Source organism: Pelophylax lessonae (genome assembly GCF_965119305.1).
Source record: "Pelophylax lessonae genome assembly, chromosome: 3".
NCBI lineage: Eukaryota > Metazoa > Chordata > Amphibia > Anura > Ranidae > Pelophylax > Pelophylax lessonae.
In genome coordinates, this window is record NC_138770.1 from 553,193,671 (window position 1) to 553,208,641 (window position 14,971).

At 42.3% G+C, this 14,971-nt stretch overlaps 2 protein-coding genes across 2 annotated transcripts in view; one reads left to right on the forward strand and one right to left on the reverse strand.

Annotated features, from left to right (window-relative positions):
• TTLL2 (tubulin tyrosine ligase like 2) overlaps nucleotides 1-3,814 on the reverse strand; it is a 38,858-nt gene extending 35,044 nt beyond the window's left edge. The window contains exon 1 of the mRNA XM_082251995.1: nucleotides 3,735-3,814. The gene's annotated coding sequence lies outside the window, so the exon portion shown is untranslated. The remainder of the gene's footprint in view (nucleotides 1-3,734) is intronic.
• HNRNPU (heterogeneous nuclear ribonucleoprotein U) overlaps nucleotides 1-14,971 on the forward strand; it is a 458,517-nt gene that overhangs the window by 218,915 nt on the left and 224,631 nt on the right. The window lies entirely within an intron of this gene.

Genomic DNA, 14,971 nt, shown 5'->3' on the forward strand with positions numbered 1-14,971 from the left:
GACCAACGCTTACTGACGCTTGAAAATTGCTTTATTACTGAACTGTGCTAGAACTTAACTGATAACCCTCTGGTTAACTCAAAAGATCCTGGACTGTAGTGAGACTTGACTCTTGACACTCTGTTAAGCTCAAAAGTCCTGTGAACAACTCCCTCCAGCCCTTCACTGACTGAGGTAGCTCCTTGTAACTGCTTGTGCTGCTGCAACTCTCAACACTGTACACTGTACACTGCACACTGCACGCTGTACACATTAACTCTTCAGGGCCCAACCGCTGGCGCCCCCTTTGACACTTCATGGTCCTCTCACTAGGCACCCCCTCTTACACTTCAGGGTCCTCTCACTAGGCACCCCCTCTGACACTTCAGGGTCCTCTCACTATGCACCCCCTCTGACACTTCAGGGTCCTCTCACTAGGCACCCCCTTTACCGCTAGCTACAGTAGCTCCTGGATCCCTTGGACCTTCACCGGAGCGGTCCCCTCTCAGCTAGGCAGACCCACAGGGGCATTTGCAGTACTCATGAACTTTGAATGCTTCCCTGAAACGGGGCCCCCTCAATTCTGCTGGTCCTCGGCACACCGGATCCTCTCTGCAGCTTAGCTCAGCTCTCTCTGCACCCTCAGGCAAGCTGCCCGAGGCACCCGATCCTTCTGACAGGAGGAGAGGCAGCCGTACTCTCCCTCCTGGGACTCTGCTTCCCGCCAAAGACGCTGCGCCATGCGCTTCCCTCAAACTTATACCCACTCCGAGAATCCTGTGCGGCAGAGTCTGCCTTTCTGGGGTAGATACAGGCATGAATGTTACACTGATTGGGTTTCCTCCACTGCCCAATGAGAACCCTTCTCATGGAGCCAGTGGGGAAAATCACCAGTCTCAATAGCAACACCTGGGAGACATAACAGCCCAGCTGAAAATCATGGCCCTGCTGTTAGGCCCACTATACTTTGCCTAGCACCTACCTTGTAGGGTGCTACATATATATTATTTTTAAAAAACAATAAATTGCAATATAGCTTCTGTCTCAATTGTGTATGCAATTTTTTTAATTATTTGCAATATTGTTTTCCCACAAAAGTGGAGTTACTCTTTAACCATGAACTATGGCCCTAGAATTATTACTCTCACTGTGACATTCGCGTCAATTCCTCGCGTTTGGTATAGTAATTGTTTACATAAATGAGCGTGCTCTAAGCACACATTTCCATTTGCATGTTTGCATGGGGCAACAGGAACGCTTATACATTTTTTAACTAATTTTATTTATTTTGTTACATTTTGTTTTTTTCATTAAGTTTTTTGATTTCACATGTGGGGCTAACTAGTCCCTTATGTGTTAGTATGGGCAGATGATAGGTCCTCTTTATAGAGACATCAGGGGTCTATTATACCCTTAATGTCTCCCCTGTAGCTAACCAAACACAGATTGTGCTTGATTAGCTGCTTACCTAGCTACAGTAGCCAGGGGATGACAGCTCTGATTCTGGAAGTGATGAAACACTTCTGAATTACAGGTTTCTTCATTGCAGAAGAGATTGGGGAATGGATGTTCCCTCCTGCTTGGCATCCTGAGGCAGTTTATTGTGGAGGTATGGGAGATCCCAGGAACCATGGTGGAGGGTGGAGGTGGGCAGCACCAGTGGGGGATGCAGGAGAGGGGGCACTTGCTTGATACTGTAAAAGTCATTGGATAGCTCTACAGCTGACCAGATCATTTTTACATAACAAAGGATAGCTGGTTGTTAAAAACTATACCAAGCTCGCTGCTGCCATACTGAATACCCCTGGGTATTTAGCAACATACCTTGGTAGGCAACTGCTGGGCTGAGCAAGAGAAATCGTTTATTTAAGTACAGTGCCTTGCAAAAGTATTCAAGCTTAAAGCTTGGGAAATCTTTTTGTATCCAAATCCTGCTTTAAACTTCTCCACAACAGTATCTCGGACCTGCCTGGTGTGTTCCTTGTTCTTCATGATGCTCTCTGCGCTTTAAACGGATCTCTGAGACTATCACGGTGCAGGTGCATTTATACGGAGACTTGATTACACACAGGTGGATTCTATTTATCATCATTAGTCATTTAGGTCAACATTGGATCATTCAGAGATCCTCACTGAACTTCTGGAGAGAGTTTGCTGCACTGAAAGTAAAGGGGCTGAATAATTTTGCACGCCCAATTTTTTAGTTTTTTATTTGTTAACAAAGTTTGAAATATACAATAAATTTCGTTCCACTTCATGATTGTGTCCCACTTGTTGTTGATTCTTCACAAAAAATTACAGTTTTATATCTTTATGTTTGAAGCCTGAAATGTGGCAAAAGGTTGCAAAGTTCAAGGGGGCCAAATACTTTCGCAAGGCACTGTAGCTTTTTTTGGTTTAAGTTCACATATAAAAAAGAGAGAAAATTAATACAATCAATCCAGATCATACTGATCCTTTTAAATATACTCCATTAGAAAACAGATCATTAGACAGTTACAGATGAAATGTCCTGCATGTTAACATAGATGACTATGAAAAAAAGGGTTATTAGGAGGAAGTGGAAAAAAAGAACAGAAAACATAGATATACAAGCCTGTAAACTGAATTTCCTCACTTGAGACTGAGCTTGAGTTTGAGACTGAGCACTGACCAACACTGACAAACATGCTAAACATGCCGGTGCACACTAGATGTGGTGTGAATTCACAGTGAATTCGCTGCAAATTCCCACTGCATCAAAATCGCAACCTGTTCATGCAAACTGATTGTGAAGTATACATTAAGTTAAGGACAACCCGCAATCAGTTTGCAAAACGCAGCAAGATTTGCAGAATCAGATCGCATTGGGTGTAAACAGCCATGCATCTGATTCTGGTGTGGACAAAAAAAAAGGGTCCTGCACCAGTTTGGTCCGAATGCAATGCAAATTCAACCATACAGTTTGTATGGCTGAATTTGCATCACACTGACATTGCATGTGATCTGCACAGCAATACTAGTGTGACCCAGCCCTAAAGGATACTAGACCTATACCTTCTGGTTATATTTAATATTTTATATTTATCTGGCTGAAGGCAAACTATACTGTATATAAATTGTATATATATGAAAGTATATACCTTCCCTTTACCATGAACCTAAGGCTAAAAGCAATCCCGTGCTTTGCAATGGACAGCAAAGTAACATGTTTGTTTTAATGCATCCCTCCTAAGCAATGCAGACCTTTCCTTCCCATCCAGCTCTGTTCAGCTGGATGTGAAGGAAACACGTTACAATCTGACTGCACAATCTTCTTCAGATCTACCAACAACTATGTAGTGCAAGGGCCTGCATGATTGGATAAAAATTGATTGAATAGTTTAGGTAGGTCTTTATATTGCATAGCTTTGGTAAATGTAATTTTGATATTTGTAGAGATTGTACCGTCAACCTGTAATGTGTATAGTGAAACTAAAAATGGCCATACATGGCTAGTTTTTCCATTTGGCCATTTTGGTGAATAGAAGAATCCCCCCCATCTGGACATTGTATTCAGACAATACACTAATCAGTGGCTGCAGCAATGGAAACATTTCTGCTCAGACGTTGAATGAAATTCTGCTGGTCCCTATGTTGCTGACGGAATATTAAAACTCCAAAAAAAAAACATTTTTTTACAAAAGCATTGTTAAAAGTTTGCAATCAACTACAGCATTAACAGTATACACCAAGAATACATTTTTAGGAATAAAAAAAAAAAGTTGAAGAATCACCTTGATAATTCTGCTTCCAGTGGCAAGGAGCTCTTGTCCCTTCTTACAGCACTGGTGGATCAGCTGTGTGTGAGCAGCAATTCTTTAAATTCTCCCTGACACCCTGTGCAGTACCGCCCTCCCGTGAAACTTCAGAAATGTTGCTATGAGACAGTGTCACAGTCACCGCAAATGACAAAGAGCTTTTCAAGCGAAAGAAACTGTTCAAGAGGAAAGGGATTAGGAGTGAGACAAATGATTGGATTGGGACTGCAGTTAATGGGCTTTTATTGCCATTTGTGCTTACCATATATGATTCTTTTTTTTTTTTTTTTTTTGTTCAACCAGCGGGTCGAACAAAAATAAATGAGTTGATTCCCCCATCCACACATTTTGAGATGGATGAGGGAATCACTCCCGCTGTACTATTGTATTCTTCTGGTAGGGAGCCTTCCTGCCAGCAGGAATACAATGATCAAGGCTGCTGGCTATAGACTGGAAAAAGACAGTTACTATGACCTCCACATAATAACTACTTTCCCCTGAGGACGTCAAACATAAGTTGACGAATCAGTTTTGGGTGGTGTTTGAGACACGTCATTTCCAGTCAGCTGGAAAGCAGATGAGTGCAAACAGGCAATTCCTATACAATACATGCTGATCCTTGTCTTCTTTGATGTAAGTGCAACAAAACCTTCTTTTTTACCAACGGGGCACTTATACCTCCTTCCTAACCAGACCAATATTTAGCGTTCAGTGCTCTCACATGACAATTACTCAGTCATGCAACACTGTACCCATATGAACATTTTTGTCCTTTTTTTTACACAAATAGAGCTTTCTTTTGGTGGTATTTAATCATCACTGGGTTTTTTATTTTTTGCGCTATAAATGAAAAAAGACAAAAAATGTTGTAAAAAAATGCTCTTTTCTTCGTTTCGGTTAAACATTTTGCAAATTTAGTAATTCTTCTTCATAAATTTTGCCCAAAAGTTATACTGCTACATATCTTTGGTAAAATAACCCAAATAAGTATATATTATTTGGTCTTTGTGAAGGTTATGAGCTATGGTGCCAATTATTGAAAACTAAATCACACCTGATGTACTGCCGGTCTTGAGACACTAACAAGCCAGGACAGTACACTTTTTGGAAAGTACAGACCCCTTTTTGGAAAGTAGACATTCCAAAGTATTTAGTAAGTGGCATGGTAAGTTTTTTAAAGTAGTAATTTTTACCCACAATTATTTGCAAGTTATTTCTCAAATACTGTATAGGCATACTTGCAACTACATTCAAAATACATTCTGCTACTCCTTCTGAGTATGGCATACCACGTGTGTGAGACTTTTAAACAGTCTGGCCACATACAGAGGCCTAACATCCAAGTAGCACCTCCAGGCGTTCTAGGAGCATAAATTACACATATAATTTCCTGACAACCTATCACACTTTTGAAGGTCCTGGAGTACTAGGATAATGGGAATGCCCACAAAATGACCCCATTTTGGAAAGCAAACACCCCAACACATAATCTAGGAGGCATTATGAGTCTTTTGAACATGTAATTTTTTCCACACGTTTTTGGAAAACGTGGAAAGAAAATGAAAATGCATTTTTTTTTTTTTTTTTTACATAAAGTTGTCCATTTAAAAGATATTTCTAACACATAGCATGTACATAGCAAAAATTAAACCCCAAAATATATTCTGCTACTCCTCCTGAGTATGACGATACCACACATGTGAGACTTTTACACAGCATAGCCACACAGAGGCTCAACATTTAAGGAGCACCGCCAGGTGCTCTAGGGACATAAAATTACGTATCTAATTTTCTGATTACCCATTACACTTTTGTGAGGCACTGTAGGGCACTATTAAGCACTGTAGTGGCACTAATGTTGCATGGATGTGGCACAGATAAGCACTGATGTGGCATTGTGTGGCAAAGATGAGCACTGATGTGGCACGGATGAGCACTGATGTGGCACAGATGAGCACTGATGTGGCACTGATTTGACATGAATGAGCACTGATGTGGCACTGATGTGGCACGGATGAGCATGGATGGGGCACAGATGATCACTGATGTGGCACAGATGAGCACTGATGTGGCACAGATGAGCACTGATGTGGCACGGATGAGAACTGATGTGGCACGGATGAGCATGGATGAGGCATTGGGTGGGTACAGATGAGGCATGGATGTAGCAAAGATGGGGCATAAATGAGGCACAGATTGGCATGAATGAGGCGCAGATGAGGCATGATGGAGGCACAGATGAAGCACATATGGGCATGATTGGGGCACAGATTGGCAAGAATGAGGCACGGGTGAGATGTTAACCCCTTCCCAGCCAGTGTCATTAGTACAGTATCAGTGTACAGTATCATCACTGATACCTGTAAAACCAGCCAAGCCATTGGCTTCTGCTGCTGTCAGTGAAATCCTATGATGAGGAAGCTGGAGGCGGGCCTGCGCAGTGCTATTTGTGTCTATGGATGCAGGCAGTGCAGCTCAGGATCGATCCAGCACCAGTGCCCCATAGCATTGTTATAGGGGCACTCACAGAAGAGGAGGATTTGCCCACATTTGGATGCAAATCCGGCTGCCTCTCTTTCAGCAAAGTCTATGCGACAGGGTTTACAATGCATCCCCTGCACCCTTAATTCAGGGCAGCCAACTGTGAAAGGTTTGCAAAGGTCTGCAATGGATTTATCACTAAAGATGAGACAAATTTTCACTCTAAACAGATGCATAATTAAGAAGTGGTCAGGGGCAGGCTTTATTATGTCACTGTGTGATTTGAAGAAACTGAGGAAGAAATTTATGACTCAAGCTGTAACTTTATAATAAATCTGTCACAGAGACAATCTTTCTACTCCTCTTTAGCATTGCTGTGCAACAGAACCGATAATCATCCCTCAGAGTTTCTTTAGTGCCCATCACCAACCAACTAAGAGGCTGTGTTAATTGGATATGAACTTGTGTCAATAGCATTAGTTAGGGGTGCCTTTGAGATCATTCAGAATTCCTTGACAGGTGTATTTGACCTGCAATTGACCTCTTTCTGACCTGTTTTTTTATACAGCTTCAAGACGATTTTACATACCTATTGACTTGTATCAGAATGTAAATCCTGTTTGAAAGAAGGCCCATTGACTCAGGTCCTTATGCTCAACCTTTCTGATCTACTTAACTGTTCCGTTAGAGCTGCTTCAAAATACCTGTTGCTTACAGGTATGGGGGGGGGGGGGCTCTATCCATGATGCAGTGCTCTGACCTGAGCAGCTGGTCAACACCTGATCCGACACAAACTTACGTGGATTTTGCAGTGAAGTTGAGTATGGGTGGGTTGGGTGTAGCTTTGAAGCCTAACTCCAGTCAAAAACAAGGTAAACATTATTATCCCATTACAGATACACTTTATTACCAAAAGTATTGGGACTCCTGCCCTTTACACACACATGAACTTTAAAAGCATCCCAATCTTAGCTCGTAGGGTTCAATTTTGAGTTGGCCCACCCTTTGCAGCTTTAACAGCTTCAAATTTTCTGGGAAGGCTGTCCACAAGGTTTAGGAGTGTGTCTATTGGAATGTTTGACCATTCTTTCAGTAGCGCATTTGTGAGGTCAAGCACTGATGTTGGAGAGAAGGCCTGGCTCGTAGTCTCTGCTCTAATTTATCCCAAAGGTGTTGTATCGGGCTGAGGTCAGGACTCTGTGCAGGCCAGTCAAGTTCCACCACCCCAAACTTGCTCATCTATGTCTTTATGGACCTTGTTTTGTGCACTGGTGCGCAGTAATGTTGGAACAGGAAGGGCCAACCCCAAACTGTTCCCACATATCTAGGTATGCTGACACCATTCACTGGAACAAAGGGGCTGAACGCAACCCCTGAAAAACAACCCCACACCATTATCCCCTGTCCACCAAATGATTTGGACCAGTGAACAAAGCAAGGTCCATAAAGATATAGATGAGTGAGTTCGGGGTAGAGGAACTTGACTGGCCTGACATCAATTTGATAGAACTACCTTTGTAGTCAGTGTGTAACGCTCATGCGTTTTTGTTGGTGGATGGATTTGCAGCTGCAGAATTGTCACACTCAGTAGTCGTGTAGAGATTCTGTTGAACAAACATATCCAACTCTCAGGACTTCATCACTGTGCACAGCCTGTTTATGCAATATACATACACTCAATCTGATGTTAATGGAGGGATAGAATATGTGAGAGTATATAGGTGAGAGACAGGCTATAGTATGGTGAGCACCTAGGAGTAGTATTAGGAGATGGTAGTAAGCAGATAGGTTCTAATGTCAAGTAAAGTGCAGATGGTAGGGGACAGCAGATGGAGTATACAAGACAGAGTAACCTAGTGCAAGGATAGTTGATGGTAGTCCCAAGAGCTAACAGTCTATGCAGATGATAGGAAATAGCTTAGATAGAGATAGTCCTGGTATATGCAGTAGATGACAGTAGAAGTGCAGGTTAGTAAGGAATCCCCTGTGGGGTACTTATCACTAGATAGGTAGTAGTAACAAAGTTCAGTAGTGAGAGGTGATCCAGTAGCGAGATACGGATCGGCAGCGAGGTTCCGGTTCAGTTCAGGCAAAGGGAATAGCCAGCAGCTCCAGCTTCACAAGAGAAGGTGCGGTGAACATGCGGTTTGAACGAGCAATGAGTGAGAGAAAGCCGGCGATTGAAATAGCCGCTCATAGCGGCGCTCGGCGATGATGTCATTGCCCTTAAAGGTGTATGCGTCCCATTTGGATAGCAAGATGGGACGCAATATTAAGAGAGAAATGTGGAAATAAGGGTACCAGAGGTACCAGAACATTACACAGTGCCAGGACAGGGGTGGCTGGGACTGAAAGGATACAGGGGGGGTGGAGAACCAGCGCTATGGATAAGAACTACCAGGTCTATACCTCTAGTGGTCAAATTGGAGGAACATAATATAGAAGGTACGCATTAGCATCCTCACGGCTTTTTATTAATTATTTTATCCAGCACTATCTTCATTGATTATTTATTGGGAATTATTTATCCTCACTATTTATCATTCTAAAATATTATACTTATTTATTTATTTTTTATTAATACCATACCTCACACACACCATTTATTTATTTATCTTTTGGCTGAAATCATTTATATTTAGCCAGTGATTGGAAATTTTCCACAGGCACAATATTTGTACGTGTTACACTTGCACTATTTTGCACGCACTAAGCACTTTCTCCTCTTTTTTCACTCGCATCTTTGCACATGCGTTAGGTAGCGCCGTTTCCAACCTTCTCACCCTCACATCTGGGACTGAAAGGATGTTCTCCGATGTGGGAGCAATATGTCCTCCAACCATAATGGGGTGCTAAACCCACAAGAGAGTCACTCTGTATCCTTTAGCATTTAGTTCCCTATTTACATTTTCATCATCTATTTGGGTTTCTTTTGCTTATCGTTTTATTATTGCTTAATTAACCACTTTCAAGCTGCTCACGTTGCTGCCACTGCAGCACAGTGGCAGCACTGGGTCCAGCGACGTAGACCTACGTCGCTGGATTCCTGCCTGTCTCGGTGGCGTGCACGCACAGCTGGAGGCTCACTCCCGCTGTGTTTAGACACAGCGGGAGTCGGGCCGGAGGAGGAGAGGTGGCTATCACCGTCTCTCTTCCCCGATTGTCGGGGAAAGAGTGAGAAAATCCACCTGCTTGTGTAAACAAAGCAGGCGGATCTTCTCTGTGACAAACAGGGACAGATCACAGGATTCAGCATAGCTGAACCTGCGATCTCTGTCTCTGTCACAGAACCCCCTCCCCCTACACACGTCAGTAAGCATGAGGCACGCATTTAACTCCTTGATCACCAAGTGTTAACCCCTTCCCTGCTAGAGTCATTATTACAGTCACAGTGCATATTTTTTAGCACTGATTACTGTAGTAATGTCACTGGTCCCCCCAAAAGCGTAAAAAATGTCAGTTAGGGGTCCGATCTGTCCGCCGTAATGTCACAGTCCCACAAAAAATCGCAGATCGCCACCATTACTAGTAAAAAAAACAATAAAAATGACATAAATCTTTCCCGTAGTTAGTAACTTTTGCGCAAACCAATCAAAATACACTTATTGCGTTTTTTTTTTTACCAAAAATATGTAGCAGAAAACAAATTGGCCTAAAATGTTAAATTTTGATTTGTAAATTTTTTGGGAATGTTATATATCAGAATGTGACAATTATTGTTTTTTTTTTTTCAAAATTGTCGCTCTTTTTTTCAAAAATTAAAAATTGCACAGGTGATCAAATACCACCAAAAGAAAGCTCTATTTGTGGGGAAAAAAAAGGACGTAAATTCCATTTGGGTACAGCGTCGCAGGACCATTCAATTGTCCGTTAAAGTAACGCAGTGCCGAATCACAAAATATGGCCTGGTCAGGAAGGGGGTAAAATCTTCCAGTCTTAAAGTGGTTAAAAATACGCTCATTGAGAATTTTTTTGTCAAAGACATGTAGCTAAATATATTTTGGCCTAAATATATGACAAAAATTGAATTTTGAAAATTTGAAACGATTTTTTACTCTAACATTATGATGTATTCCCGGGGAGGATATTTACATTATCAAATGGACATGTCTTCCCCGGGAAATCTGAATGACTTCAATGGGAATGACCTGTGTTTCCCTAGTGAGGACATCTAGTGGCCAAAAATAGAACTAGGCTTATATGTCTTAAATCTCAACAGATAGTAATCAGCTGTCTTTATAAAGGGACTCTACAGGATATCCCCCTCCAGCTCTGAGGAAACCAGCGATAGGCTGGTGAAACGCGTCAGAATCGCGTCATTCAGACCTGTCTAATGGGAGATCGATGAATGTGCGCTCTACGGCCGCTTCCCGTACTAGCCGCCACCCACATCCAGCGTGACGTCGGGCCGCAAACTGCTAGCCCTCCCACAATCAAGTAATGCTCGTATGAGCAAAGGAACAGAGGGAACACTGGGTCGCGCAGCACTCATCCTAAGCTTGCAGCTTTCTCCTGGGATTCCTACCAGTCGGTACATTTAACGGACTGTTGGCTACTACCATCACATGAGGTATTGTGTCACTACATGAGGTACTGTGTCCGTTGTCTGCCCTATCCTCAGACTTGGGTGCCGTGCACTTGACCCCTATACACGGAGCAACTTGTCCAGCAAGTTGTGTTTGGTCTTTTATCTACAGCACCGTCACCTCTGCAGGAACGCAGCCATAAGGGGACTATCTGGGCTAAGCTAAACAATTTGATCATTGACACATTCCATCCAGCTGTCCCTGCTATTATTATGACCGGACATGCCCTCTTTATGATGCAACCTTATCTGATGCACCGCTGATTTGTGTACATTTTTGTTGCTGGGACTGAATTTCTTTAATCTTCTTTGGAGCAGGAATGTCTTGCCCCCCCTCTCCTCATCTAACACCACCATCAGCCCCTCCAATTTGCACCTATCCACAACCCGGGTTGCTGCAACCATCCCACATTGTTTTTAAGAAATGTCTATTTTAACAGTGTTGTGTGTTGTATTTTGAGTCTTCCACATGATATTTTTGTACAATAAATGTTACTTTTTTCACCTAGTTCTCTGGTGCCCATAGTTGACTTTCTTGGGGAACCCTTGAGTCCCCTACTTTTTGGTAGTATTTAAAAATTGAATATATTGGATATTTTTTAACTGTCAAAGTCGAAAATGTAAATTTTTCGCAAAATTTTCGCTCTTTTCTTATTAATATCGCAAAAAAAATAAAATGCACAGAGGTGATCAAATGCCACCAAAAGAAAGCTCTGTTTGTGGGAAAAAAATACGTAAATTTTGTTTGGGTACAGCATTACATGACCGCACAATTGTCAGTTAAAGTCGCGCAGTGCCAAGTTGAAAAGAGTGGCCTGGTCATTAAGCAGCCAAATCCTCCAGGGCTAAAGTGGTTAAGAGATACTACATATCTCTTGAATGACAACAAGACAAATTATACTACTAGGCACCTTGGTTAGACAAATGCGCAGAGTGTTACAGCCAGGGCCATCTTTAATGCAGGGCAAAAGGGACAGCTGCCCCGGGCCCAGTCATTGTTGTGGGGCCCAAAGCAGCTGCCTCTTGATCCCGCACACAGTTAATAGGTGGATTTGGGAGGGCCCAAGAAAATGTTTGCCCAGGGTCCAATCGATAATAAAGACGGCCCTGGTTACAGCAACCAAGGTCACTACTGAGCTTACAATACATCCAAAGAAAAACGCTGATCCCTCAAATGATGCACACGATAATAATATTCCTCATGTTGCGCTCCACCAGTCAGGCTTCATTAGATTAGAAAAAGCAGAAGTTCATTCTGTACATCTGGATGCCTGTTTTTCCTTTTAATTACAGAGTGAAGAGTCAAACTCTTTGAATGATTGGAACAGGTAGTTCTAAAATAAGAAATGTCTAAGGATAGTCTTTGTTGCCATCTAGTGGAAGTTTATGAACATCATTAGGTATACTGAATAGCCATGTGAACCTATTCATTTTTTCCACCTTTTATCCCAAAACACATTATCTATATTCCAAAAACAAATTTTTGAAATTGACCTATTAATGTTATTTTAAAATCTTGACTACACTGGGCAACAACTGAGGTCAGTGTTTTTATTCCTCTGTAAATACTTGTTGAATGTAGATGTCATTTATCAATTAATAAAATAAAAATCACTTTCCGAAGTGTAAAGGTAGTACTAAAATTAAAGAAGGCTGACATCACAGAGCCGATCCAGGCTAATGTTGGGATCCTCCCAGATGCCTGACCAGCACCTGGCTCGGCCTCTCAGTGTGCCGCTGAGAACCTGAGCCAGCTGTTCCTTCCCCCTTCACAGCTTAGTGCTCCAGTGAGTGCTGGAGGGGAAGAGCAGAGAGTCTGTGATTGACAGTCACCGGCTCTCTGCTCACTGAACACCAGGAACCAAGCGATCAGCAGTCTTTGAATACTCAGTTCTTGGTCTTAGAGGGGGCGGGTGATTGCTTGTATAATTGTCTTTTTGAAATCCCACACTTCTCTTTTAAACATTTTAACCTGAATGCATTCTCTGCGTTAAGGTAAAACACACCCCACTATCTGTCCTACCACTTCTTGTCCCTAAACATTACCTGGCACCATATCACCTCTCCAGTTGTGTCTCCAGCTCAAACATTACTTCCCTCACAGGGGAAATTAAGGACAGCAGAGCCATAGACTTCTGCAACCATCTGTGAAACTCCTGTGAGAGGGGAACCGTGGGTGGGACTTACTGGCGCTATGGGTGTCAATGGACACACACAGCTCGGCACAGGACCTAATGGAGCACTCATGCATGGGTGCTTCCCATGACCTGGCTTGCTACAGGAAGCACTTGAAGGAGAGAAGGAGCCTATAATGCCTGAGGGCATTGTGAGAAGAGGAGGAAAACAATGTTTCTGTGCAATATCATTAAACAGAAAAAGTAAGCAGCTAAATATACAGTTTAAATCCATGTAGTGTAAATCCAGCACACTCAATGGCCAAATGTTTGTGGACGGCTGACTATTACACACCCCTCCAAATTACTAAGTTTAGGTGTTTCTAATGAAAGCTTCTGTTAATGCTACAGCATGCAAAGACAATAAAGGGTCCTTTCAGGCCTTGATGTCCTGGTAAAATGAATTAACTCATATGCATTATTCTGTATTTTGCATCAAGGTAACCAAGTCAAATGACATGCACCATTTTTGGCAACACAGAGCACCACAACACAGGCTAATGCATTATCGGGAGTTCTGGTGCGCAGCAGCACATGTGCACTGGAGCTGCATTTGTCTTAATGCAATAGGATGCTATTAAAAATGAATGGCACCACACTGCTCAAACACATATAAGCTGCATTAATGTGTTTTGGTGTTAATGGGCAATTGTGCACTTCAAAGTTTGTGGCAACAGTTTGGGGAGGACCCTTTTCTGTTCCATCAAAGCTATGCCCCTGTGTACAAAATCAGGGACATGAAGATGTTTTTTTAAGTTTAGTGCAGATAAACTCGAGTGGCTTGTACAGAGCCCTTTCCTCAGTGCCAGTTCACATTTCTGCGATCACAGAGATCGCATGAAATTCGGAGCGCACTGCTCCTAAAATTACATGTGATCTCTGTGTGGTGCAAATTCAGCCATACTCGCACAGGACCCTTTTTTTGGTCCGCAACAGAATCGGATCACATGGTGGTTCACACTAGTGCGATCAGATTCTGTGCGAACTTTCAGATCGCACTGCAGTATGCGATCTGATCTGGGGGTGTCGTTAACTTTTAATTGACACCCCCAGCCTATCGCATATAGCAGTGTGAACTGCCAGGGGTGCGGATGCGATGCGGGAACACGCTGTATATTCGCAGCGTTCCCGCATCGCAGAAATGTGAACCGGCATTTAGGCCTATGCAATTGGGATAAATTGTAACAATTGAGAGCTAGGTCTGCTTGCCAAACATCAATACCTGCCCTCATAAATGCTATTATGGCTGTATGGGCACAAATTCTCACAGACACACTCGAAAATCTTGTACTAAGCCTTCCCAGAAAAGTGAAGGTGTTATTATACACTATAGAGCTCCCATTAATGCATATTTAAACTGAAAAAAAAAAAAAAAAAATTAGCATCTAGGGTGACAATCCTTGTTCACCATAACAGCAGCAGAACAGTTTTTTAATCAAGGAAATAGGTATAATTAGTGTATACATAAATTATTTTGATTATGATTCTAAGGCCTGGTTCAGACGTATGCAGGTTGTAGTTTTCCAGGTTCATTTTGTGTTTTTCAATACACGTTTTTGATCCATTGAAGTCTTTGGAATCAAAAACAAAAAAAAGTCACTGGCCCCTTCCATAAAATGCAAAGATTTAAACATGACCCATAAGAAACCATGTTAAATAGACTGTAGTGTGTTTCTGCAAAAAAACGCACAAAAAAATGCATAGGTGTGAACTAGGCCTAAATGCTGAAAGTTGTTTTTTACCTTAGGCTTAATTCACACCTGTGCATGTTGCTTTCGAGCGTTTCTGTAGTGCTTTTTGCTGTGCTTTCCACTGGGCTTTGCTGCAATTTTATCGTGATTTTGCCTCGATTTGCGTTTTTATTGCTTTTTTTGGGGGGGGGGGCACTTTTTTTTTGGGGGGGGGAATTTGTTGTTGGGCAGATTTAAAATTTCAAAACACAAATCGCGGTAAAATGCACTACATGCTTTTCT